The sequence below is a fragment of the Bos indicus x Bos taurus genome, chromosome 9 (genome assembly GCF_003369695.1).
Source record: "Bos indicus x Bos taurus breed Angus x Brahman F1 hybrid chromosome 9, Bos_hybrid_MaternalHap_v2.0, whole genome shotgun sequence".
In the NCBI taxonomy this organism is placed as follows: Eukaryota; Metazoa; Chordata; class Mammalia; order Artiodactyla; family Bovidae; genus Bos; species Bos indicus x Bos taurus.
In genome coordinates this window covers 27447422-27474456 of record NC_040084.1, presented here as the reverse complement: position 1 = coordinate 27474456, position 27035 = coordinate 27447422, and the positions used below count along the sequence as shown (strand labels likewise).

Below are 27035 nucleotides of genomic sequence, written 5' to 3'. Positions count from 1 at the left end.
GGAGTTGGTGATGGACAGGGAGGCCTGGCGTGCTGCGGTTCATGGGGTTGCAAAGAATCGGACACGACTGAGCAACTGAACTGAACTGAGGCCCAGGCTAAATGGCTCTCTCAGCTCCTCTCAGGGTTAGGCACTCCACCCCGCGCCCCACCCCCCCAGCTTTTACCACAGTGATTGTGTGACTGTATATATGCACATTTTGGTTTTTGCTGTTTCCACGAGTCTGCCTGTTTTCAGCTTGGAAACTGTCCTGGTTTGGCACATCCTGTTTCAGTATGTGTGATTCACGTCCTTCCTTTGTCTCCTTGTGTAGACTTTCACGACTTGTGTTGCCATGAGCAATCCTTGGAAATGAACTATTTCTACACAGTTGAATTTTAGAGATAATTAGCCGGTTGTGTCAAATCGAAACTTTTAATCACATGTAGTTCAAGCCAGATTAAACCATATTTAGAATGTTTAACCCTGATTCCTGTTGGGTAAGTCATAAAGGAATCCATTATGGATGACTGAGCCTTCAGCACAATTTCACCCTTAAATTATTAGACTATAATTTACGATAACATCTGTTTTAGATACCATGTCATTTCTTTAAACTGCATATTTTCCTTATGTCAGTATCAAGTTCATTCACTTTTTATTATGGCATTGGAGAATAGTGTATAATTAGTAACAGTTATTTCAAAATCTGTAACCACCTGTATAGTCTTATTTGCATAATAAAAAGGGAGGGTTATCAACTGTACAACAGTGTTGCTGTGTTCTTTTAGGTTAATGAGGAATTTAGTTGATGAGTAGAGAAAAGTAAAGTATTTCTCTTGGAATTGAAAAGAATCTACACTTAAATAATGATTTTAAAACTAAATCCCTATAATTTCGGAGGCATGCATCACTAATTTCCCTGAAATTTTATTTGTTGTCTATGTTTTTCCCTTACATGTTGACTGTATAGAGTACTATTAAAGTGTGTTTCTTTTTAATACTTTTCTTTAAATGTGTATGATGAGATGCTGCTGCTGCTGCTGCTGCTGCTAAGTCACTTCAGTCGTGTCCAACTCTGTGCAGCCCCATAGACGGCAGCCCACCAGGCCCCGCTGTCCCTGGGATTCTCCAGGCAAGAACACTGGAGTGGGTTGCCATTTCCTCCTTCAATGCATGAAAGTGAAAAGTGAAAGTGAAGTCGCTCAGTCATGTCTGACTCTTCACAACCCCATGGAGTGCAGCCTACCAGGCTCCTCCATCCATGGGATTTTCCAGGCAAGAGTACTGGAGTGGGGTGCCACTGCCTTCTCCTATGATGATAGATGTGCCTTAAATGAAATTTACATTTTAATTTTTTAAATCTAATTTTACAGGAAGCTTCAAAACTCTCATTGTGTTAATAACATTATCACTATGGAAATTTTCAACATGTCTTCCTAAAGGAACTTGAAATATTTTCACCATTTTCAGATGATTTTCCCTAAAAAAAAAGTGAACTCTGTCACTTACATCTGATGATTATATCATTGATTGTATTGTGCAATGAAAACCAGCTGGAATTGAGAGCAACCTGCTGAATTATGGCTGACTCTAAAGAACTGTGATAAACTCTTTAAATTCTGTAATAACCTGACAAATTGGTTATATTATTAAGAAATCTCTATGTAGATATCCTTTTTTACTCCCTTTCTTGTTTGGTAAACATAGAAATTCAAGCCAGCTGTGCTTGTGTTCTGGCATCAAAGGGAGGAGCCTTCCCAGGTGGCGCTAGTGGTTACAAACCCTCTGCCAATGCAGAGACTTAAGAGAGGCAGGCTCGATGCCCAGGTCGGAAGGTCCCCCGGAGGAGGGCATAGCAACCCCCTCCAGTGTTCTTGCCTGGAGAATCCCATGGACAGAGGAGCCTGGCAGGCTATGGTCCATAGTCAGATACCACTGAAGCAACTTATCACCCTGAGAAATGATCATTCAAGTGCCAACACTGGAGGTGGTTATACCTAGTAAAGAAAGCTTTTCATGCTGAAGCCTTTACTAAGTTTTGTATTTTGTCTCTCCGAGCTTGTTTTCTTGCACTCAAAAACAGAATGGAATCTCAGACCTTAAGAGTCACCTTCACCCTGTACCTCAGTGCCTTTAGGGGTCAATACCCTGACTGATGAGAAAAAGCAAGAAGTCTGCATGATTCAGTTATTCTAGCTCTTTGTCTTCAAGGTCAAAGCCCTAATCTAGGAAGCATGTTATAGCTAATATGTATCAAGTTTCACACAGTACTAGGACTTTTTCTTGACCTGATTATGACCCCTTTCAGATAAACTGAACATACGTGTCCATATTTATCCATGAAAAACCAGATTACATGAAAAGAAATTCACATGGGAGAGAGAGAATGCATTTCAAATGTTCTTGTGTAAAGCTAACTTATGTTTATTCCCCTCCAGTAGTCTTTCTTGTCTCTTCTTCTTTCTCTCTCTGTACAGCACTAGAATGTTACGTAGGTCCTGTGTATCCACAAGATGGATGTATTTTGTAATCCATCACGATGCTCTTAAGAATTTAAGAGCACATATCTGGCATCATCTACTTCTCTAAGCCATAGCCAGAGAATCACAGTCATGAGTTGGTAGGGCTTTGATAGCTCTTTGGGCTCCCTGGTGGCTCAGACAGTAAAGAATTTGCCTGCAATGCAGGAGACTCAGTTTCTATCTCTGGGTCGGGAAGATCGCCTGGAGAAGAGAATGGCCACCCATTCCAGTATTCTTGCCTGGAGAATTCCATGGAGAGAGGAGCCTTGTGGGCTGTAGTCTATGAGGTTGCAAAGAGTTGGGCAAGACTGAGCAATTAACACTTTCAACACTTTCAGCATTTAATAGCTCTTTATCCTCTCCCATCTATTCCCTTTTCCCCACAGCTCCCAGAGGCTGAGTTCAACATCTCTCTGGCTTGTGTTCTTTGTTGGGTATCATGCTGCATTGTCCTTTGCTAACCTTCCACGTCAGCATTTGAGCTCTTTGATACCCAGGAGCTAAACTTTCTGATCAGGGAACAGGGAGCAGGAGAATAATTAAGAACTTTTCTGGTGAAGCAATCTGGAAGCAGAGGAGAAGCTAGTGATTTGGGAGAAGTCTGGTCTGAGACCTGTGATCTGTGATCTGGAAGGTGTACTGAGTGGGGAAAATTACAGCAAAGAGTGAAAAAGAGAGAGAGGGGGAAAGAAAAGAGAAGAGAGATAAACATAGAGTTGATTAAACATATTGATATTAATTCAGTTAGCATATTAGAGCAAATGTTTATTGTATGACATATGTGGTTATGGAGTAGAAAAGACTTAGCTGAAACTCAAGGAGATATTGAAGAATTAAAAAAAAAGTTAGAAACTTTGTATGGCTATGTAAACGTAGAACTGATCATATTAATTAATGAGAATTGTTTATCATTTGTAGCTAATTGTCATGCCACAGACTAGTGATTATGGATATCATGAATGTAATTTATTTGATTGTTACACTAAACTCCATTCATAATATACTCAATCTATTCAGTACTTCAACTTTCATGCTCAGGTGCTCAGAACTTAAATATGTAGAGCAGTTGGCATGAGATGCCATTCATTTCTTTTTCAAATTCTTCTTTACTGAAATAACTAGGTAAAGAGTACTGATGAAAGCTGCAAAACATCACCTAATCATGTTTTTCCTTTAAAATTTCAGTGGAGTTAAATTGAACTTTTGTATTTAAAAGCATTATTTCATTCATAAACCTGACTATAAGTAAATATAAATTGCTGTATATATTTCTTTAAATATACTTGAATGCTTCACTGGAAGGAAGGAAGGAAAGAAAGGAAGAAGAGAGACCTAGTGTTTGGTTCTTGCTTCATGAGTAACAATTAATTATTATGAAAGGTCGATGCATTTGAACAATCCCTCCGTTGTCCACCAGCTCCTGCCCCAATGCCTTCTCCAAGTTTTTACTGTGCTCCAGCAGAAAATAGAATGTAAACAGAAAATCAAGTAGCATATTACATTGCACAGATTTATTTGATGATAACTCTAAATGCATTTGCCTATCAGATAACCTATCCTACTGGCTCTATCTCAAAATATTTCGCAGGGCCAACTGTTGCTTTCTATACGCACAGTGCTTGGTGCAAGCCACTCTCTCTGTTTTTCTCCCAGATTTATGCAATAGCCATGTTTCCAGGCTCTCTTTCTACTGTGACTTCCACAGTGTAGAAGAAATCATCTTTTAGAAACATGATCAGATCATGTCATGCATTTGATGAGGGCCCCCTGTGGTTTCTAATTGTATGTAACTGTTCCTTGCAGCCTGCGGGATCCTGGAAGACTTTGTCGCTGCCTTCTGCTCGCACCTACTAACATTCCCTGTCACTCACTGCAGTCCAGCCAGGTGGTCTTGGCCATTCTCGCCATGGGAACTTCCCAAATGTTGTTCCTTTTGACTAGAATATTCTTACCCTGACACTTTGTTGTTGTTTAGTCACTCAGTCATGTCTGACTCTGCGACCCCATGGATAGCAGCACGCTAGGCTTCTCTGTCCCTCACTATCTCCCAGAGTTTGCTCAGACTCATAGCCATTGAATCGATGGTGCCATCCAACCGTCTCATCATCTGTCACCCTCTTCTCCTTCTACCTTCAATCTTTCCCAGAGTCAGATCGGCTCGTCGCATCAGGTGGCCAGAGTATTGGAGCTTCAGCTTCAGCGTCAGTCCTTCCAATGAATATTCAGGGTTGATTTTGACTCTGCTGTCTACTCAGATGTCTTCTCAAAAAAAGGCCCTCCAAAACAACCCTATCAGCCTGAATCACTTACCTTATTTTACTCTACTTTAAAACATTGCCACCTTAAACCTTTTAGTCCTCTTTAAAGCCTTTGCCAGACTTTTCTCATCTATGTTTTTGTCTTGAGTAAAAGCTTCTTGAAAGTAGGAATGTGGACTGAATTGTGTACTTACCCTCAGAGATGACAAATAATGCCTGTTGTGTAATCAGCACATCAGTAAATATTTGTGGAGCGAATGAATACATGCTTATTCTTCATAAAGCAGAAGGAAAGAAACTTACAAATAAGAAAAGAAATTCCAAATAGTAGTTTCCTTGGCGATTTTTGGTCATTGTTCTTGAACATGTAACTGATATTAATGAGGCATTTTCGTTGAGACCTACCCCCGAAAAGCTTTCACTCCTCAGCTGCTGTATTCATTTTACAGTGCTTATTTTCAGAAAGCTGTTGTTGTAAAAAACACTTACTTACGTGTCCTTGAACATGATATTTTGTTCAGTTTCTAGTGTGATTGCCAAATGAGTATATTCATTCTCCTTTCCAAGTGAAGAAAGAGATTCTCCATTTCAAATTGGGTTTTGTGTTTCTTAAACCTGTTAGCATCATGCAGAGAGCAGAAATATATTAATAGAACTACAGAAATACTTGCTAACTCATTGTCTAACTCAGGTTTCAAATTATTACAGTGGCTATGGAAATAAGAATTTCTTTTTTCCCCCAAAGACATATTGTCTTAGTTCAGGTGGCTAAAATAAGATACCCGAAACTAGGTGTTATAAAAGGAACAGAAGTGATTTCCCAAAGTTCTGGAGGCTGGGAAGTTTAAGATCAAGTTGCTGGCTGATCTGATGTCATGTGAGGACTGACTTCCTGGTTCTCCAGTGGCCATCTCCTTGCCGTGAACACATCGCACAGGGTGGGAGAGGAAAGGGTCTCTCTGTGGTCTCTTTTATAAGTGCACTAACATCATTCACGAGGGCTCTACCTGCATGACTGAATTACTTCCCAAAGGCTCCACTCCCCATCTCATTGCAGGGGTAGGATTTCAATATATGAATTTGGGGGAGGGCACAGGCATTCAGTCTATTGAATATATCTTCCTTGGTTTATCTTTGCCCCTTATGTTTTATATTATAGGCAGGGATAAAACATAAAGCACGGTTCATATTTGGGAGTTGTGGAAATCTTGGAACTGAGAGGGGCTTCCCAAGTGGCCCTAGTTGTAAAGAACCTGCTTGCCAATGTAGGAGACATAAAAGATGTGGATTCAATCCCTGGGTTGGAAAGATCCCCTGGAGGAGGACATGGAAATCCATTCCAGTATTCTTGCCTAGAGAATCCTATGGACAGAGAAGCCTGGTGGGCTGCCATCCATAGGGTCGCAAAGAATCAGACATGACTGAAGCAACTTAACTCAGACACACACAGAGGAACTGAGAACATGCATTTTCTAAGAGATAAACACTGCAGGCCCCAGCTGGTTATTGTCATGTAAGTTTGCTGTAATGCAAATTAAATTATTTTAAAAATTAACTGTAAATATAATTTATTTATTTATTTTTTTTTTATGGGAAATATTTCTTTTTAATTCTTTTTTTTTTTTCTAAATTTTTAAAAGAAAATCCATCCTGAACCCTCCTCCCTCCTCCCTCCCCATACCCTCCCTCTGGGTCGTCCCAGTGCACCAGTCCCAAGCATCCAGCATCATGCATTGAACCTGGACCGGCATCTTGTTTCATACATGACATTTCACATGTTTCAATGCCATTCTCCCAAATCTTGCCACCCTCTCCCTCTCCCACAGAGTCCATAAGCCTGTTCTATACATCAGTGTCTCTTTTGCTGTCTCGTATACAGGGTTATCGTTACCATCTTTCTAAATTCCATATATATGCATTAGTATACTGTATTGGTGTTTGTCCTTCTGGCTTACTTCACTCTGTATAATAGGCTCCAGTTTCATCCACCTCATTAGAACTGATTCAAATGTATTCTTTTTAATGGCTGAGTAATAATCCATTGTGTATATGTACCACAGCTTTCTTATCCATTCATCTGCTGATGGACATCTAGGTTGCTTCCATGTCCTGGCTATTATAAACAGTGCTGCGATGAACATTGGGGTACACGTGTCTCTTTCCCTTCTGGTTTTTTTAAATTTTTTTTAAATTTTAAATTTTAAATTTTTTAAATTTTTAAATTTTACTGTGGGCATCTAATTCTATATTTTAAGAAAATGTTTGCAGACCTACATCATGCAGCAGATGAGGTTAAAGACACCTATGAACTATGATTGGCTTATGACCATCATTTCATAATTTGAATGAAATCTACTGGACAGGCAGCTGTTGGTCCCTTCTGCATCCCCACCATCATATATGTTCTGATAAACCCTTGCTGTTGTCATTTACCTCATGGCAGAACCACTCTGCTTCCAGATTTTCTCTGTTCTTTTTCCCTGAAACACACATCAAGGTCTGCATCACTAGACTGGATGTTTCTTAGAGCCTCTAACTTTCAATCCAGAGAATACCTTTTTCAGAGTGCTCAACTGGATCGGGTGGGCGCGTATCTAAGTCCTGCCATGAGTGTATGCCTCCTTGAGCCATTCTTGAAATGAGAGCTTTACATAATTAAAATTCCAAAGTCCTCCTAAGATGGCCATTTGAACAGCTCTTCTTCTCCCCACCCTGATCCATTATGTTCTCTCCCCAGCTCCAGTGCCTGGGACATAGGTGGTTGTCATATGTATTTGTTAGGTTGAAGCAGTATTCCAGCCTTACCAGGCGAAAGTTTGTGTTTCACCATGTATAAGGGCCCACACAAGGGACTAAGCCCTATTACTGAATGGACACTCTTTAGATTCTAGATGAGTGAACACCCTCAAAGTGCACTTCTCTGTTAAGTGGTGGTGAGGGTTGGTTATTCTCAGTTCAGTTCAGTCACTCAGTTGTGCCTGACTCTTGGTGACTCCATGGACTGCAGCACACCTGTCCATCACCAACTCCTGGAGTTTGCTCAAACTCATGTCCATCAAGTCAGTGATGACATCCAACCATCTCAACCTCCGTCATCCCCTTCACCTCCTGCCTTCAGTCTTCGCCAGCATCATGGTCTTTTCCAATGAGTCAGTTCTTCGAATCAGGTGGCCAGAGTATTGGAGCTTCAGCATCAGCCCTTCCAATGAATATTCAGGACTGATTTCCTTTAGGATTGACTGATTTGATCTCCGTGCTGTCCAATGGACTCTCAACAGTCTTCTCCAACACCACAGTTGAAAAGCACCAATTATTCAGTGCTCAGCTTTCTTTATGGTCCAACTCTCACATCCATACATGACTACTGGAAAAACCATAGCTTTGAATATATGGACCTTTGTTGGTAAAGTTATATCTCTGCTCTTTAATATGCTGTCTAGGTTGGTCATAGCTTCTCTTCCAAGGAGCAAACGTCTTTTAGGTTCATGGCTGCAGTCACCATCTGCAGTGATTTTGGAGCCCAAGAAAATAATTTCTCACTGTCTCCATGGTTTCCCCATCTACTTACCATAAAGTGATGGGACCGGATGCTATGACCTTCGTTTTTTGAATGTTGAGTTTTAAGCCAGATTTTTCACTCTCTTTAACTTTCATCAAGAGGCTCTTTAGTTCCTCTTTCTACCATAAGGTTGGTGTCATTTCCATATCTGCGTATTGATATTTCTCTCTGCAATCTTGATTCCAGCTTGTGCTTCATCCAGCCTGGCATTTCATATGATGTACTCTTCATATAAGTTAAATAAGCAGGGTGACAATATATAGTCTTGATGTACTCCTTTCCTCATTTGAAACAAGTTCATTGTTCCATGTCCAGTTCTAACTGTTGCTTCTTGACCTGCATACAGATTTCGCAGGAGGCAGGTAAGGTGGTCTGGAATTCCCATCTCTTAAAGAATTTTCTGCGGTTTGTTGTGATCCACACAGTCAAAAACTTTAGCATAGTCAATGAAGATTAAGTAGATGTTTTTCTGGAATTCTCTTGCTTTTTCTATGATCCAACCGATGTTGGCAGTTTGACCTCTGGTTCCTCTGCCTTTCCTAAATCTGGGTTGAACATCTTGAATTCTCAATTCACGTACTGTTGAAGCCTAGCTTGGAGAATTTTGAGAATTACTTTGCTACCTTGTGAAATGAGTACAATTGTATGTTAGTTTGAATATTCTTTGGCATTGCCTTTCTTTGGCATTGGAATGAAAACTGACCTTTTCCAGTCCTGTGGCCACTGCTGCTGCTGCTGCTGCTGCTGCTAAGTCGCTTCAGTCATGTCTGACTTGTGTAGCAATCCCATGGACTGCAGCCCACCAGGCTCCTCCGTCCATGGGATTTTCCAGGCAAGAGTACTGGAGTGGGGTGCCATTGCCTTCTCAGGTGGCCACTGCTGAGTTTTCCAAATTTGCTATCATATTGAGTGCAAAACTTTAATAGCATCATCTTTGAAGATTTGAAATAACTCAGCTGGAATTTCTCTACTAGCTTTGTTCCTAGTGATGCTTCCTAAAGCCCACTTGACTTTGCACTCTAAGCTGTCTGACTCTAGATGAAAGAACTGCCTTTTCATACTGTGTGCATGGGTCCTTCATATTCTTCATGGGTTATTCTAGGCCTTGTTTATTCTTTTCAGAGATTGCAACCCTAGGTAACAATGTCAAAATCTTTTGGAGTCAAGGCAGAGTAATATGTCTTGAACTTTAGTTTATATTTCAAAAATGAAAAAAAAATGTTGTGAGTAACATAACCTAACTTGATCCTCTTTTCAAAACACTGCACTGGTGGGATCAGAGGCATGTACTGTGACTGATGCAAAGCCAGAGATGTGCGTGTATTTGTGTGTGTGTGTATCTTACTCCTTGTACAATCTAGTAGCTTGCAATTGTAGCCATTACTCTTGAAGATCGGAAGTGAAACACATGTGGCATCTGTGAATCTGGAAGTGACATTCTAGAAAAAATGACCAAGCAGAAGAAAACAAACAAACCAACCTAGTGCCATAAATGCACCAATGGCCTCCCGTGTCCCATTTTCTCAACAACAAAAGTCTTAAAACTGTACATAAAGCCTTCCTCGTCGTATACTACTATTATTCTTGATTCATTAAATACTTTTTCAGCTGTAATCAAACTTGTTTAAAGCTCACATGCTCATGGACCAGAAAAACACTTTAGAAGAAATGTGAGCAATCAAAGCACACTTGCCAGCGTATTATTATTGGTATTTTTCAGCATAATGCAGTTTCTGTTCAGTCTACTCCCCTTTCTGAACGTTTTTATGTCTGAAGGCATATACAAATGCAAACCCCTAATAGAATTCTTATTATCTCAGCACTGGGGCTGTATTTACTTGCCAGAATATTCATAATATTAGGTGCCTTGTGAAAGCCATTTTATTTTTATGACTGAGATTGTTTTGGAGAAACAATGGTTTGAATCAAGAATGACCGCTGCGGGGGCTTCCCTGGGGGTCCAGTGCTTAAGGTTTTGCCCTCCAATGTGGGGAGTGCGGGCTCAGTCCTTGTTTGGGTAGCTAAGGTCCTACATGCCTAGTGGCCAAAAAACAATAACATCACACAGAAACAATACTGTGAAAAAGTCAATAAAGACCTTAAAAATGGTCCACATTGGAAAAAAAAGTCTTAACGAAAGACTGGTGCTACTTAGTGTTGGTAAGATGTTGTGATCTCTTTTCTCTGTTTGATAATAGATAAGGACTCATTTAACTCATGTTTAAAGGTTTTCCCACTTTCTACACCTGCTTATATTGTGATGTTAATAAATGTCACCATTGAACTTCTGCAGTTAAAGACTGTAATGATAGTTCACCAGCTTTATACCAATCCAAACATCAAGGAGAGTGAATGTGATTGCAAACCTTGTTCTTGCCCATCTTTACCCCACAGTATCCTATCCTATCCTATCCTATCCTATCTGATCCTATTCCATTCCATCCTCTTTACCAATATCCAAATGTCCACACACATATGAGAAAACAAACCTTTGAAAATTCTGTTTGCATAATCCCGACATAAAATTTCTACAAGAACAACTGTTGAAGAAAAAACCGACTCTTGAAGCTTTACAGTAAGTTAGGGACCCTATTTGAGAACATATTTAAACTCTCCAACAACAATGGGTGGCAACACCCACTAAGCCAGGCTAACTTATGGTAAAGTTCTGCAAGTCACAGCTAGTCTGCTGCCTGAAAATAGAAATGTAGATTCCTTAAAGAGATACAGAGGAAGAAAGGGCATAAAGATTTAATTTTAAATATTTAGATTGGTGCAAAAGTAACTATGGTTTTGCATTGATGAACTTTGCCATTTGATATTGGAATACATTCTTAAATAAATGTGATTATGTTATGCATCATTTTAGTATGCATTTCTCACTTAATCTTTTTATTGCTAAGGACTTACTTGCTGTGCATTTTATATTTATTTTAGACTAGGGAAATGATGTTAAACAAAAAGCAAATTCAGGAGATTTTCTTATTTGGGTTCAAAACGGGTCATAAAGCAATGGAGACAGCTCACAACTTCAACAACATTTTTGGCTCAGAACTGCTAATGAACATAGAGTGCAGTGGTGGTTCAAGAAGTTTTGCAAAAGAGACGAGAGATTTGAAGCTGAGGAGTGCAGTTGCTGGCCATCTGATATTGACAATGACTAATTGAGAGGATCGTTGAAGCTGATACTCTTACAACTACACAAGGACAGTGAATCTGTAGTTGCCAAAGAACTCAACATGGACCCTTCTGTGGTGATTTGACGTTTGAAGCGAATTGGAAAGGTAAAAAAGCTTCATAAGTGGGTGCCTCATGAGCTGAGCACAAACCAAAAAATCATCGTTTTGAAGTGTAATTTTCTCTCTTCTACACAGCAGCAGCGAACTGTTTCTCAATGGGATTGTGATATGCAATGAAAAGTGGTTTGTATATGACAGCCAGTGATGACCAGCTCAGTGACTGGACCAAGAAGTTTCAAAGCGCTTCCCAAAGCTAAACTTGAACCAGAAAAATCATGGTCACTATTTGGTGGTCTGCTGCCAGTCTCATCCACTACAGCTTTCTGAATCTCTGCAGAACCATTACGTCTGAGAAGTATGCTCAGCAAATCAATTCAGTTCAGTTCAGTTCAGTCGCTCAGTCGTGTCCAACTCTTTGCGACCCCGTGAATCACAGCACACCAGGCCTCCCTGTCCATCACAAACTCCCGGAGTTCACCCAGACTCACGTCCATCGAGTCAGTGATGCCATCCAGCCATCTCATCCTCTGTCGTCCCCTTCTCCTCCTGCCCCCAATCCCTCCCAGCATCAGAGTCTTTTCCAATGAGTCAACTCTTCGCATGAGATGGCCAAAGTACTGGAGTTTCAGCTTTAGCGTCATTCCTTCCAAAGAAATCCCAGGGCTGATCTCCTTCAGAATGGACTGGTTGGATCTCCTTGCAGTCCAAGGGACTCTCAAGAGTCTTCTCCACCACAGTTCAAAAGCATCAATTCTTTGGCGCTCAGCCTTCTTCACAGTCCGACTCTCACTTCCATACATGACCACAGGAAAAACCATAGCCTTGACTAGACGGACCTTTGTTGGCAAAGTAATGTCTCTGCTTTTCAATATGCTATCTAGGTTGGTCATAACTTTCCTTCCAAGGCGTAAGTATCTTTTAATTTCATGGCTGCAGTCACCATCTGCAGTGATTTTGGAGCCCCCAAAAATAAAGTCTGACACTGTTTCCACTGTTTCCCCATCTATTTGCCATGAAGTGATGGGACCGGATGCCATGATCTTCGTTTTCTGAATGTTGAGCTTTAATCCAACTTTTTCACTCTCCTCTTTCACTTTCATCAAGAGGCTTTTTAGTTCCTCTTCACTATCTGCCATAAGAGTGGTGTCATCTGCATAGCTGAGGTTATTGATATTTCTCCCGGCAATCTTGATTCCAGCTTGTGCTTCTTCCAGTAGATACACCAAAAACTGCCTTGCCTGCGGCTGGTATTGGTCAACAGAATGGGGCCAATTCCTCTTCACCACAATGCCCAACCACACATCATACAACCAACACTTCAAAGGTTGAACAAGTTGGGCTTCAAAATTTGGCCTCATCCGCCATATTCACCTAACCTCTCACCAACCAACTATCTCTTCGTCAAGCATCTCAACAACTTTTTGCAGGGAAAACACTTCTAACACCAGCAGGAAGCAGAAAATGCTTTCCAAGGGTTTGTTGAATCCCAAAGCATGGATTTTTACATTACTGGAATAAACCAACCTATTTGTCATTGGCAAAAATATGTTGATTATAATGGTTCCTACTTTTTGAACAACTTAATAGGTAGTCGGTACAAAAAAAATAATGGGAGTAATCTTACTGAAAGGATGATTAGATTTATTATCCTTGAAGTTTCATAGGAGAAGATGGAAGGAACACATTAAAACATTCCTAGTCCTTATAATTGCATTCTGTCTCAGCAATAGGATATTTAGACCATGCATTATTACACAGGAAATAAACTGAAAACTTTGCCTTTAATTGGTTATCCCTGGAGCTATCAACTTTGTCTTTATTCAGTGATATATATATTGAAATCTTACTCTTGTATTAAAATGGAGGCTTAGTTATTTTCCCAACAAAAATAAGCATATCCTTATGCATATTTATTGTGTATATGTTTACATGTGTGTATATCAAATTGGCAGATCCAGTATAACTTTTTCATATTCATATTTGCATGTTCCTCAGAAATTGGCTAACTAGTATTATTTATGGTAATATAATTGTCCAGCATTCAGTTGCTATATTATATATAAATATGACATGATATATATTTAATAGTTATTTATAGTCACTGCTGCTAAGTCACTTCAGTCGTGTCCGACTCTGTGCAACCCCATAGATGCCAGCCCACCAGGCTCTGCTGTCCCTGGGATTCTCCAGGCAAGAACACTGGAGTGGGTTGCCATTTCCTTCTCCAATGCATGAAAGGGAAAAGTGAAAGTGAAGTTGCTCAGTCGTGCCCAACTCTTAGCAACCCCATGGACTGCAGCCTACCAGGCTCCATCCATGGGATTTTCCAGGCAAGAATACTGGAGTAGGTTGCCATTGCCTTCTCTGATTTATAGTCACATGCATTAGTTAATCACCTAGCTGTGTCTGACTCTTTGGGACCCCATGGACTGTAGCCTGCTAGGCTCCTCAGTTCATGAATTCTCTAAGCAAGAATCCTGGAGTGGATAGTCATTCACTTCTCCAGCGGAGCTTCCCTATACAGATATTGAATCCAGGTCTCCGGCATTGCAGACAGATTCCTTACCATGGAACCATCAGGGAAGCCCTATTTATAGTCAAAAGCCATTATACCTAATATGCACGTTTGTAAATATTATGTATGCATATACATATATATAACTCAAACGTCATTATAATGCTTTTACTTGTTACAAGGACGTTTTGAGAGAAAAAGCCACATATGGAGAGGTAGCATAGACTAGTCATTTGGATTCTGGCTTCCAATCCTGGCTTTATCCCTTAACAGGTGTTTGATTTTAGACACGTTGCCTCAACTCTCAGTTATAATGAGTGTAATAATTGTGCCAATGTTACAGTTTCATTATGAGGGTTAAATAAATTAGTACTTATAATATGCTTAGAATAGAATCAGCTACATGTAAGTTAAATAGATAGCAATAGAAAGTAACAAAAAAAAAATCCCACAAATATTCAAGGAGTATCACATCCTATCTTTATACCTCACTTTGAAGTTCCAATACTAGCTTTCCAAAATATTCTATCTGAATTCTAAGAAGGGACTCAATATTGTTGATTAAATATTTAAATTATGTTTGTGATAGCTAGTCATGTATTCATTTTTAGATAGGTCAAATTTATGAGGCAGCAAAGTTGTAATATTATGTGTGGTGTGTACAGTTTTATAGTGCATTTGGGCCCCTTGTATAATCAACATGTGCTGTTCATTTATGTCCATTTTATAGGACAAGGAATATAATGATGATATTTTAAATTATTACACAGGCCTAACATTGTTCTAGCCTCGCCTTTATAGCATATTGTTGATCATATCTCTGATTTATTTGAAAAACAAATCCTTATTCAGGAACACAATATCCAATTACAAAATTACTCCTGAGGGAAAATACAAGCTGTTTTATGGTGTGATTTCCAAGAATGCATTGTGGTGTAAAGTAGAAATTACCTACATCAATTTTGCTTTCTTTTATTTATTAGAAAACCATCTCTGCCTTTAAGTTTTACCTTCTTTGTTATAGAAGCCTAGAATTTAATATATGTCAGCATGTCATCATTCTTATGCAGCTGTCCATTCATCCCTTGATTCTTCGGTTGCCTTTTGTTGAACCTCCTCTAGTTTCATCAGATTTAATTAGTATCAATTTCTAGTGTCAGCAACACTGCAGTGCTTCACGAGGCTATATGAATGGCCTCTGATGGCTTTAATGTAAATCCTAGTCATCCCAGCTCAGATGTAGAAAAACTTTACTTAAAAGTGGTTTCTGCTATAAAGACATAAGCTCCCTCTCATCTCTATATCATATCTCAATTTCTTCATTTCATTACAGAAAGGACACGGGGATGTAGAAAGGGCATATATAAAAAGTTCCAAAAAGATGAGAGGTTTGAAAAATAACTCTTAAGTGAAAATGTCAAATGGATTTGGAGGGTTGCCCAGCTACCTCTCTGCCCCCACATTCATCCAACATCCATCGAGTTCTCTTTACCCCATCTGGAAGCTCAGCTTCACTCCTGTTCCTGGAACCAGGCCAGCCCACATTGAAAACTCAATGAGCCCTGCAGCCATTTCTTACCTAACAGATCGACGCTAAACATGTTTCCTGGTGCTATTATCTGGTCTCTTGTTTTATTCCTTTGCTCCTGTTCTCACCTTGTACCTAACACCAGTCTCCTATCTTTTTGTCTGATTTTATGTCCTTAAAACTTATTGACCAGGTGACCACTCCCTGCTCCCTTCTTGGATTTTATTGTTTATAGTTATTGTGTCTCTGTTTTCTGCTGCCTGTCTTTCTTGTATGCAGGATATCTGTGTCTTAGTTTCCACTTCACTTAGCCCTTGGAGCATCTTGATGATACGTTGTGGTCTTTTTTTGAGGGATCCCTCCACCCCTTGCCACAGAACATGCTGATGTGAGATCCTTCTCTGTTCTATCCTCATCACTTATATAGTTACTAAATCCAGTTACATAGTGATTGATAACCTGATGCTGAAAATCAAAGCTGGACTCATAGCTTAGACTTGGTTATCAAGAAGTAGAGACAACAACATGTGTCAGTAATAGGGGACTTTTAGTTCATAGTGAAATGCAAGGTTTGATATCTTAAAGCCTTTGAAGCTTTAACTTGATTAAGAGATTAGAATTCAAAACTTAGGTTTGGGAATCACCGCATTTATCCTATCATACTTAGTCCCCTTACTCCATGGTCAAAACCTTTTGGGGTCTCTCAGTTCTACCAACATTTTGCTCGTAGTTCTTATCAGAGTATTCAAGACTGTCTGTAATCAGTATTCCTTTCCTTAAACTCCTGCATGCTTCATTTCCTACTCCTATCCTGTGATCTAGTAAAGTACTGCTTTATCCCGCAATTCCTAACAGTAGCTACTTTGGTGCCTTTGTTCAGTTTGTTGCCTGTACTTAGAATTATCCCCTTATTTCTGTCTATCAGAACACTATCTAGTTTTTAAGGCAAACTTCAAGTGCTGCTTTGTCCATGATTCATTTCCTCTCTTCTCCAAATCAGATGAGCTCTCCTCCTTTGAATTCACATAATCATTTGTTTTGGCATCTTTTATTGAATCTGTTCTTAAATTTGTCTTGTATTATTGGTACACAGTGAAACACAGTTTAATTAATTAGAGCGGCTCAAAACATTCTCAAATTGTAAAATGCTTAAAATGTTAGCACACGTTTTACCAGGCAAGCCCAGGTAAGCTAGTTGGCTGGTAGTTCTCAAGGAAGGGCTAGCTGCTAAAATAACCCCTTCCTGATCTTGGCTATGGTTTTGGCCCCTAAAAGCTTAAATATCAATGAGAATTATTCAGGGTCCTGTGGTTGGCTGGAGTTTCTAGGACCATGATGGCAATCTAAGGAGGCTTCTCTTTGGTAAATAGTCCTTTCGTCAGCCTGACCCAGAGAACACTGGATGGGAAAATCCTGGGAATGCAGGAGGACCATCTGCTCGCTCTTTACCTGAAACTCAGGTGTTTGCTATATTCTGACTGGTCTTCTCCTTCTGCTCCACATGTAGTCCATCACCACAGAAGAGAAGAATTTAAATTCTAACCAAGTTTCCCCCTACAAGTTTGAGGAAAGTGCCTAGGCAATGTGTAGGAGACAACTGCAGTTATTTTAAATGGTTAAACTGCTTTAATGCAAAGGTACCTTTTCATACCTTTTCAAAGGAGAAGGGGGTGGCAGAGGATGAGATGGTTAGATAGCATCACCAACTCAGTGGCATGGATTTGAGCAAACTCTGGGAGATAGTGGAGGACAGAGGAGCCTGGCATGCTACAGTCTACAGGGTCATAAAGAGTCAGACATGACTTAGCGCCCGAACAACAACAACAACAACAAATTTTTTATAGGATTTTATTACATATGTATCCTTTGCCTCACAAGGTCAGGGGGTTGCCTTAGTCATTCATCAGCAGGTAGTACAACGTCTGAATACGCTTTGTGGTCAGTTGTTTGTTATTCGGATTGAGACTGAGACTGATTGGGCTCTCCAAGCAGGAGAATTGATAGATGGTGGATTTTTTTTTTTAGGTGGATTTTTTTTTTTTTTAGGAAGATGTCAAAGAAGCAAGCTGCCACAGTTCATTGTTTCTCTAGCAAAATCACCAAAAATAGTTGAGCAATTCACTCAACTTTGAACCTCAAGACCTTCATCTTTAAAATGCTGATAGTAATACCTACCACAGAAGGTTGTTGCTCACTCAACATATATTTATTGATCACATATCATATTCTAAGTGCTGGTTTTTAGGAATACTTCAGTGAAAATTACGGACACAGTTCTAGATCTTATGAAAAGTTTCAATGTGAAATTGAATCATTATTTTATGCTTTAACAATTAAAATAGTAAACACATAGTTTACATAAGTATTATAAAAATCCCTCTAGTCTGCAAGAATTAAAAAAAAATCCCCTGACCTTTAGGAGTGATCATTTTAGGACAATCTTTTGGCTTGGCTAAAAAGTTCATTTGGATTTTTTTAAAGAACTTATGGAAAAACTTGACTGACCTTTTTGGTGAACTCAATATGTTATATTCCCTTTCACCAAAGAGTATTTGTCCAGCTAGGAGTCAACACTCCTCTTATGTGTAACTAGAAGAGGCTGCACTTTTGCTGTAAATGTTTTAAGAAGCACTGGAATACCTTCCTCATAACTTCCCTCAAATAACTGTATTATCTACCTTCCCGGCCAACTCCAGCTCCACTATCAGAAGTACATTGAATGCTTTTGAGTACGTGTATAAATTTTAAGCCCTTGCAACTCAAGGAATTTTCTGAAATTGCAAATACTCTTTAAGGATAAAAGTCATACATTATCATCAGCTATGAATATAATTCATTTCTTGATTCACGTCATGGTGCCTAGCTGAGATCACTGGGTAGCCAGCTAGTAAGTACGAAGCCCTGTGGGTGGGAAGTGAGGAGGGATGCCATTTCTATAGTTAAGACCCTTGTTACCCTATTTTTTACTCTACTAGTCTCTATCTTATTTTTTGTCGCCTTGTACTATCAGAATTTTATTTTTTAATGTCCTCATTCATGTTTGAAGCACATTTGGTCAGAAATAGCACTGGAAGATGGAGAAGGCAATGGCACCCCACTCCAGTACTCTTGCCTGGAAAATCCCATGGGCGGAGGAGCCTGGTAGGCTGCAGTCCATGGGGTCACGAAGAGTTGGACACGACTGAGCGACTTCACTTTCCCTTTTCCCTTTCCTGCATTGGAGAAGGAAATGGCAACCCATTCCAGTGTTCTTGCCTGGAGAATCCAAGGGACGGGGGAGCCTGGTGGGCTGCCGTCTCTGGGGTCGCACAGAGTCGGACACGACTGAAGTGACTTAGCAGCAGCAGCACTGGAAGAATCCTAACTGGCTTTTCACTTCCACTTTGTGAACATAGCAGTTTAACATGGGCAGTGTATCATCACCCATGTTACATACGATGGTGACAAAAGTATCTGTGTATAAAATATGTGTGTGTGTGTGTGTATACACACAGACATAAACATGTATGTGGGAATTATATACATATACACATATATAAACAAATATAAAATTAATCCCTAGTACATACTTTCTACTCATAAGTGAAAATGTTAGTTGCTCAGTCATGTCCAACTCTTTGTGACACCATGGACCATAGCCCTCCAGGCTCCTCTGTCCATGTCATTCCCCAGGCAAGAATACTGGAGTGGGTTGTCATTCCCTTCTCCAGGGGATCTTCTCAACCCAGGGATCAAACCCAGATCTCCTGAATTGTGGGCAGATTCTTTACTTTCTCAGCCTTATAAGCAAAATAGTTAACTACAGGATTGGGGTGCTTTTCTCTTTTTTTATTGAGCCAACTCTCTGAATATGAACAATCCACCTTGAAATACTAAGAGTACTGTGTGTAACCATTGTGCTTGATCCCCGTGGCATCACAACACTTAACTAATTGTGCCTATAAAGTGACTCTCTGAGAGCTCACTTCAAGAGAGGACAAGAGGGTTCAGGTGCCTCTCAGGATATAAAATGATGAATTCTGGATGCACATTTTCAACAGATGGACTCGGCATTATGAAGGCAGCCACGAAAGGCAGCAGGTGGAAGAGGCAGCAGGAAAGCAACGCCACTTGCAGGAGCACTTGACATTAATTACACCTGTTGGAATTCTCGCCCAGCCCTTTGTTTTCAGATGTGTTCTGAATATCATTATTGTGAGGCAAAAGAGAGGGAAAAGAAGCTGAGCATTGTGAACAGGAAATGAAGAATCTTCCCTGTGAGACAAGGGGAAAGCCAGTGGGTGAAGCTTCTCTGGCTTCTGGCTTCTGATTAATCAAATCACATGTGCAAAAAGGGGAGCCAGGCACACGATTACTTATAGTGATCCCAATGATTCCATCTGGACATGACATTTTTTTTTATTTTATTGAAGTATAGTTAACTTACAATGTTGTGTTAATTTCTGGGTTTTAGGACTACTTCAGTGACATTGCACAGTTCTAGATCTTGTGAAATTTTTCAATGTGAATTGGATTATGATTTTATGCTTTAACAATTAAAATATTAAGGACATCGTTTACCTAAGTCACTGCACAGCAGAGTGACTCTGTTATGGTTTCATATTCTGTTCTGTTATGGTTTATCACAGGATTGAATATAGTTCCCTGGAGTGTACAGTAGTAGGACCTTGTTGCTTATCCATTCTATATGTCATGGTTTGCATCTGCTAACCACAAGTCTGGGCAGGGCAACTTAAAAATTGATGTTTGAAGCTAGTATATACTTAGTTCCTCAGAAATTAAACATGTTTCTTCGTATCTGCAGAATATTAAATATATACATTTACCTTTTTGTATTATCTGAACACATTTAAAACTACTTTGGAGGACATTTGATTGTTTTTTTTTAATGCTTAAGATTCTTCATTTATTTGTGCCTATGGAATTGGGTCCCAGCTTCCCCAGGAGGTTTTCCCTTGTCAATCAGCACAGCCTGCATCTTCTGTACACTGTGGCTCACACTGAGGCTGATTCCTTCATGATGAGTGACGACTAGTTGCCTAAAACTAGTCGTTTTAGGTGCTTGGGTGCTTCTTATCTTTTATCATGCCTTTCTTTCTCTCTGGAATGCTCCTACCTGCTTCTTGATTTTCTGCTCATCATGAAATGTCAAGTAAGGGGTTAAATCCGCTAGGATGCAATCGGTTATTGTCCTAGGGAGCCATGCACCTTCATTCTCCTCAAAGTCATAGGGCTTGCACATTCATCTGTGTCGTGCCTGGCACCTTGCAAGGTCCTAGGACCTCCTCTCCCCCTCTCTCCTTGGCTGTGAACTCCCAAGGGAAGCCCCATTTCTACTCTTTTGTAAGTCTCCTTTCTGCTAGCTCTTGGTCTCTCACTGAATAGTGTCTGAATACATAAATAAATAGTGTCTGATCTGAAAAAGATTGGCTTGCCTTCACCTATAGGTGAAGTACCACTACAAAGTAACTTTAAGAGTATCTCAATATCTTCCGAAAAAATAAGATACGGTTTTCAAAATTATCAATCATCTTCAGGTTTTGCTCACTTTTCAGTGAGGCTTACTGTGATTACTACTCTATTAAAAATAGCAACCATTCTCTTTCCTCCTTCAAAGATTTATGCATGATTAGAATTTTGCCTTTATAAGATGATGTGAAGTAGAACACATATTTTCTAAGTAGGAGGGGGCACAATTAAAAAGTGAGATCTATTGAAGTGAAGGGATAATATAATGACATGGAAGTAAATATAATGGTGAAGAAAAGGCTGTGGGTTAATGATATTTTCAGTTCCAAGTATACAGAAACATCATAATGGCAGAGTTTGAATTTTCTCACAAATAAGAGAACTTATTTATATATACATCAATGATGGCATGTTTGCACTAGCTCAAAGATGTGAAAGCCAGCATCCATGCAGTTTTTTGTTTGTTTATATTTTTTCCCTCATGGTTTTGAGATACCTGCCAAAGTTCCAGGTAATAGGCTCATATTCAAAAGGAAATGGAGGAAAGAAAGGTGCCCAAGGATCTTTACCCTGTGTCTCAGGAAAGCAAAAACTTTACCAGAGTCCACTCTTCAAATAGCTGCCAGTGTCTAGAGGGACAGATTCATGTCACATGGCTTCTCCCAGATGCGAAGGAAGCTAGAAAACAGGAAGATTTTGCTTTTTCAGACTCTGTAGTGGAGAGAAGTACAAGAAAAGAGGATTTGGATTGGGCTTGGGACTACCCAACCAACAGTGTCTGCCTCATAAAATATCAGGTAGATAAAATGAATTGACCAAAGGAAATGATGGAAAGAAGACATTAACTCATGGAGGGATATACGAGAAAAATGAATAATTCCATCATATGATGAATCTACATGTATTGATTAAAATGTATTATTTATCTATTGAAAATATATAATATCAAAAACAAAATGTAAAGTGATAAGAAATTAGATATGTACATTATACTACTCATATAATTAAAAACACACAAAACAATACTGATCTGCTTAGGTGTCAAAGTATAGATGGCAGACTGGAAGCTACACAGCAAATTCAGCCAAGTGTTTGCCTTCTTTGGGAAGGACGAGGGTAATGGAATGGGGAGCACTGAATGGGATTTCAACTGTATTTGCAGAGTTTCTCATCTTTTATTTTCTTAAAGCATATGGCTGGTATGTACATGGTGGTTTTTTGTATGTGCTACATTTTAATGTGTTGTTAAGAAAAACAAAAAGAAGTAAGAGTTAAAATAGAGTCATGTTATTGCAAATGAATTTAAAGGAACATAATATGAAGATGGTATCCCCAGGTGGCACTAATGGTAAAGACCCTGCCTGCCAATGCAGGAGACGTAAGAGATGTGGGTGGGTTCAATCTGATCCCTGGGTCAGGAAGATCCCCTAGAGGTGAGCATGGCAACCCACTCCAGTATTCTTGCCTAGAGAATCCCATGGACAGAGAAGCCTGGCAGGCTATGGTCATAGGGTCGCAAAGAGTTGGACACGACTGAAGTGGATATGCCCACATTTTTATTTTATGGGGGACTCTCATTGCCACGAACCTAGGACACAGAAACATGAAGAGGAAGGCTCAAATCAGCCCTTGACTTATTTTTTAACTTACTCCTTTTGAAATTCAATACTCTTATTTGCAAGATGAGGGTTATGTGTTAGGTTTATTTTTTTTCTCCACTCCTCAGCAATATTGATCATTTAAGAATGTTAGTCATGTATGGCAAAACCAATACAATATTGTAAAGTAATTAGCCTCTAATTAAAAGAAATAAATTTAAATTAAAAAAATTAAAAAAAATAAAATACATCATTAAAAAAAGAATGTTAGTCATGTTGTGATAAGACATGATTTTAAAATATTTACTGTTAAGTAATAAGCTGTGGGTGTCATAGGTTTTATAAAGTATTAAATTATTCATTGATTTGATTCATATTTATTAAGTGCCTACTATATGCTGTTTCAGCACTGGAAATTGGCATAAACAAATAAAAATTCCTTGTTCTGATGAAGATAACTTCCTAGTTGAGATGATAGATGATAAGCACATACCAGGTTGATAAGTGGTGTTAAATTCAAAAAGCAAAAATGTAGCAGTATTAGAGGGTGCTCAGGACAAGGTGAAAGAAAGAAAGAAAGTCGCTCAGTAGTGTCCAACTCTTTGGGACCCCATGGACTGTAGCCCACCAGGCTCTTCCGTCCATGGGATTTTCCAGGCAAGAATACTGGAGTGGGTTGCCATTTCCTTCTTCAGGGGATCTTCCCAACCCAGGGATTGAACCCGGGTCTCCCGCATTGTAGGCAGACGCTTTACCATCTGAGCCACCAGGGGAGTCCTCAGGACAAGGTGACTAAAGTTAATGTTATCTTAGGTGGGGTTTTCCTGACAAGGCAATATTTAGCATCAAAATAATATAAAAGTAAAACATTTTCCTAAGTAATATTTGGGAGGGATGGTTTTAATCATATGTTTGTGTCATATATTATATAGGTTGATTATAGTAATTGTCAATACCCTATATATGTGTGTGTGTGTATTTCATATATATATATATTTCGTTCATATATATACGAAAGTGAAAAGTGAAAGTGTTAGTTGTTCAGTTGTGTCTAACTCTTTGCGACTCCATGGTCTGTAGCCTCTGTCCATAGAATTCTCCAGGCAAGAATACTGGAGTGGATAGCCATTCCCTTCTCCAGGGGATCTTCCAGACCCAGGGATCAAACCTGGGTCTCCTGCATTGTAGGAAGAATCTTTACCATCTGAGCCACCAGGGATATATATATATATATAAATGCAAATTTTATATTAATAAAATAAATTAATAAAATTATATATTGAATATATATTTATTAAATTTAAGAAAATGGCCACACCATGTGGCCTGCAGGATCTTAGTTCCTTGACCAGGGTTGGAACCCTCACCCCCTGCAGGTGAAGAGCAGTCTTAATTATTGGACTGGCAGAGATGTCCCCTCACTGCCTTGTATTTTAATACAGGATTATGTGTGCTTCATTGGAATTTGCTCTTTCTTATTACACACACAGTCCTTCTCTTACAAGTATTCCTGTTCAGGTGGGATGGACACACACTCTTACTTTCTAGTCAATCTCTTCATGTTGGTGTGGATGGAAACCTGTGGTTCTGTCCTCATTCATTTAACATTCGAGGCTGATGTTCCTGTAGTACTATGGTGAAGTATCCTCTTTAGGAAAGCTTGTTGCCCTCATCACATCTGTATTAAGCAGTCATTGGATATAGAGTGTTGGCTAATAAGGTCTGGAAAATTTTTTTATCAGTTGTCTCTTGCGTCCTGGATGAGTGAAACGTAATTAGATCCAGACAGGTTATATGTCCCCTTTTCACTTGAAATTTTAGCTATTGTGTATATAGATTGATATGGGTTGGAAGTTGACATATTCCTAAAAAGGCTTTAAAAAGGTTAAAAAGGGGTTTAAAAGTTAATTGTATTCTGGAATGCGATCAGACAACTAATAAAAATTATTATCCAGAGTTGGTCAATGTGAATTTTTAGTATGTCTTTGATTTTAGGTCATCACAGCACTCAAGGGGTTCTTGTGACAAATAGCATAGTGGAAGGTTAATTGCAAAATGAAAAGGTCTTAATTTAACGTGAAAATTAGCAATAGGAGCTAAGCTTTAGCAATCTGAGTAACCGAGAATACTGCCACTCAGCCCAGTGTCTGGAACATGGATATTATTGAATGATGGAAAGAAAACCCTCTGTCATCGAACCATGGGACTCTCTGGATGTTGTAGAAAGCTCTGAGACACAAAACACAATGTTAGCTTTGAGTAAGTCCCCCTTGACCTGTTAGTATTGTCACAACTTTTTCCTTACTTGGAAAATATCATCAATGTTAAAACCCACAAACATTTTGATAAGCCTGCATCATTTACTTTTTACCTTCTAGATAGATAGTCCTTCTAGACAGAAGTGCCTGCTGTGCAGATGGGGACTGTAGATTTTCTATTGTAGATATCAACAGATACATGGTTGTTGTGGGGCCTGCATAGATGATCAAATATACATACAGTGGTTCGAATAGTGCCTGATAAGCACACAATTATCAATGAAATTTATATTATTAATCAAATCATGAGCTCAATACAATCAAAGTGAGAGATCGATATTTTTTATTCCTTTTATATTTGCTGCCAGATTTTCTTTACTCCTCAGATAACAACTATTGTCTGTTTGAAAAATCTAACATGTAAAAAATTGACCCAGCAGAGTTCTGGGCTTCATCCATAAGCTCTTTTTTGGTGCTGTAACTTTAGGCAGAAGGCTGTTCTCTCCCAAATACCTCATTCTTGCTGGAAAACTTGAAGTCTAACTGCACCATCGAAACTTCATGTTTTCTGTCTCTGCATACATGGAATTAAACTATACGAACCCTTAAAAGCTGATGACTATTATTGGTAAAGAGAGCAAGTTAAGTAAGGTAATCCTGAAAGAATGAGAGACAGGCTAGGCTTTGAGAGATGAAGCAGATTTTGGGAGGGGAAAACACTAGGGGAGAGAGAGGATACACTAAGAGGGCAGAAGGAAAATCTCTGAGCCTGTCTAGCAAACATCTCACTTGTGTCTGGAGCTAGGCCTGGCCAGTCTCCACAGAAGAAAATGTTACCAATTACCAATGGATGATTCGAGTCGAAGATGTCTAAACTTTGCATTGATGGTAAATTCAAGTTTATCACCACAGTAGAAGTACAGTTTGCCTCCTGGGTTTCTATGTATTCATAACTCCTGGCTCAGTTTTTAGTCACAAGTACTATGAGTTGTTCACTATGTTTATTCATCCAGCTATTCTGTTAGATGATGACTGCAGCTATTAAATTAAAAGACGCTTACTCCTTGGAAGGAACATTATGACCAAGCTAGATAGCATATTGAAAAGCAGAGACATTACTTTTCCAACAAGGTCCATCTAGTCAAGGCTATGGTTTTTCCAGTGGTCATGTATGGATGTGAGAGTTGGACTGTGAAGAAGGCTGAGCACCGAAGAATTGATGCTTTTGAACTGTGGTGTTGGAGAAGACTCTTAAGAGTCCCTTGGACTGCAAGGAGATCCAACCAGTCCATTCTGAAGGAGATCAGCCCTGGGATTTCTTTGGATGGAATGATGCTAAAGCTGAAACTCCACTTTGGCCACCTCATGCGAAGAGTTGACTCATTGGAAAAGACTCTGATGCTGGGACGGATTGGAGGCAGGAGGAAAAGGGGATGACAGAGGATGAGATGGCTGGATGGCATCACTGACTCGATGGACATGAGTCTGAGTGAATTCCAGGAGTTGGTGATGGACAAGGAGGCCTGGCGAGCTGCGATTCATGGGGTCACAGAGTCAGACACGACTGAGCGACTGAACTGACCTGACTGATTCTGTTAGATTCTTAGCCAGAAATATTTGAAGAATTATTAAAGGACAGGACTTTCCCTATGTAACTCCACATCATGATAGCTTCAGCGACTTCAAAATAAAGAGAAACTAAAAAAGAAGTGCCCCGAACCTTTTTTTTTTTTTTTTAAGAAATGAGGCTTATACTAAAAATCAAGTTAGGGGAAAAAAATCATGGAAAATTTTGATGCTATGGCTGAAAGTCAAGAAACTGTAACATTGTAATAAAAAGGAAAGAAAAGTGAAAGTAGAAGTGCTTTCATATGAATGATGAAAATGCACCTGTAATACCTGTCCATTCATCTATAGAGAATGTTCTTAGGTCAGAATGAGGACATCCTCCTGAAGGTGGGAGATTGAATAGGTGTGTTATGAAGCATTACAAGATGCACACAGAATGGTTTGATCTTCTACCGCTGGCTGAGTTGAGTGCCATTATAACTTTCCAAATTAGTAAAATGGTAATTCTTCCAAAAAGGGTATTTTCCCTTAAAGAAGA

At 39.4% G+C, this 27035-nt stretch overlaps 1 protein-coding gene across 2 annotated transcripts in view; it reads left to right on the top strand.

Annotated features, from left to right (window-relative positions):
• NKAIN2 (sodium/potassium transporting ATPase interacting 2) overlaps window positions 1-27035 on the top strand; it is a 1188323-nt gene that overhangs the window by 184253 nt on the left and 977035 nt on the right. The gene's annotated exons all lie outside the window — the stretch shown is intronic.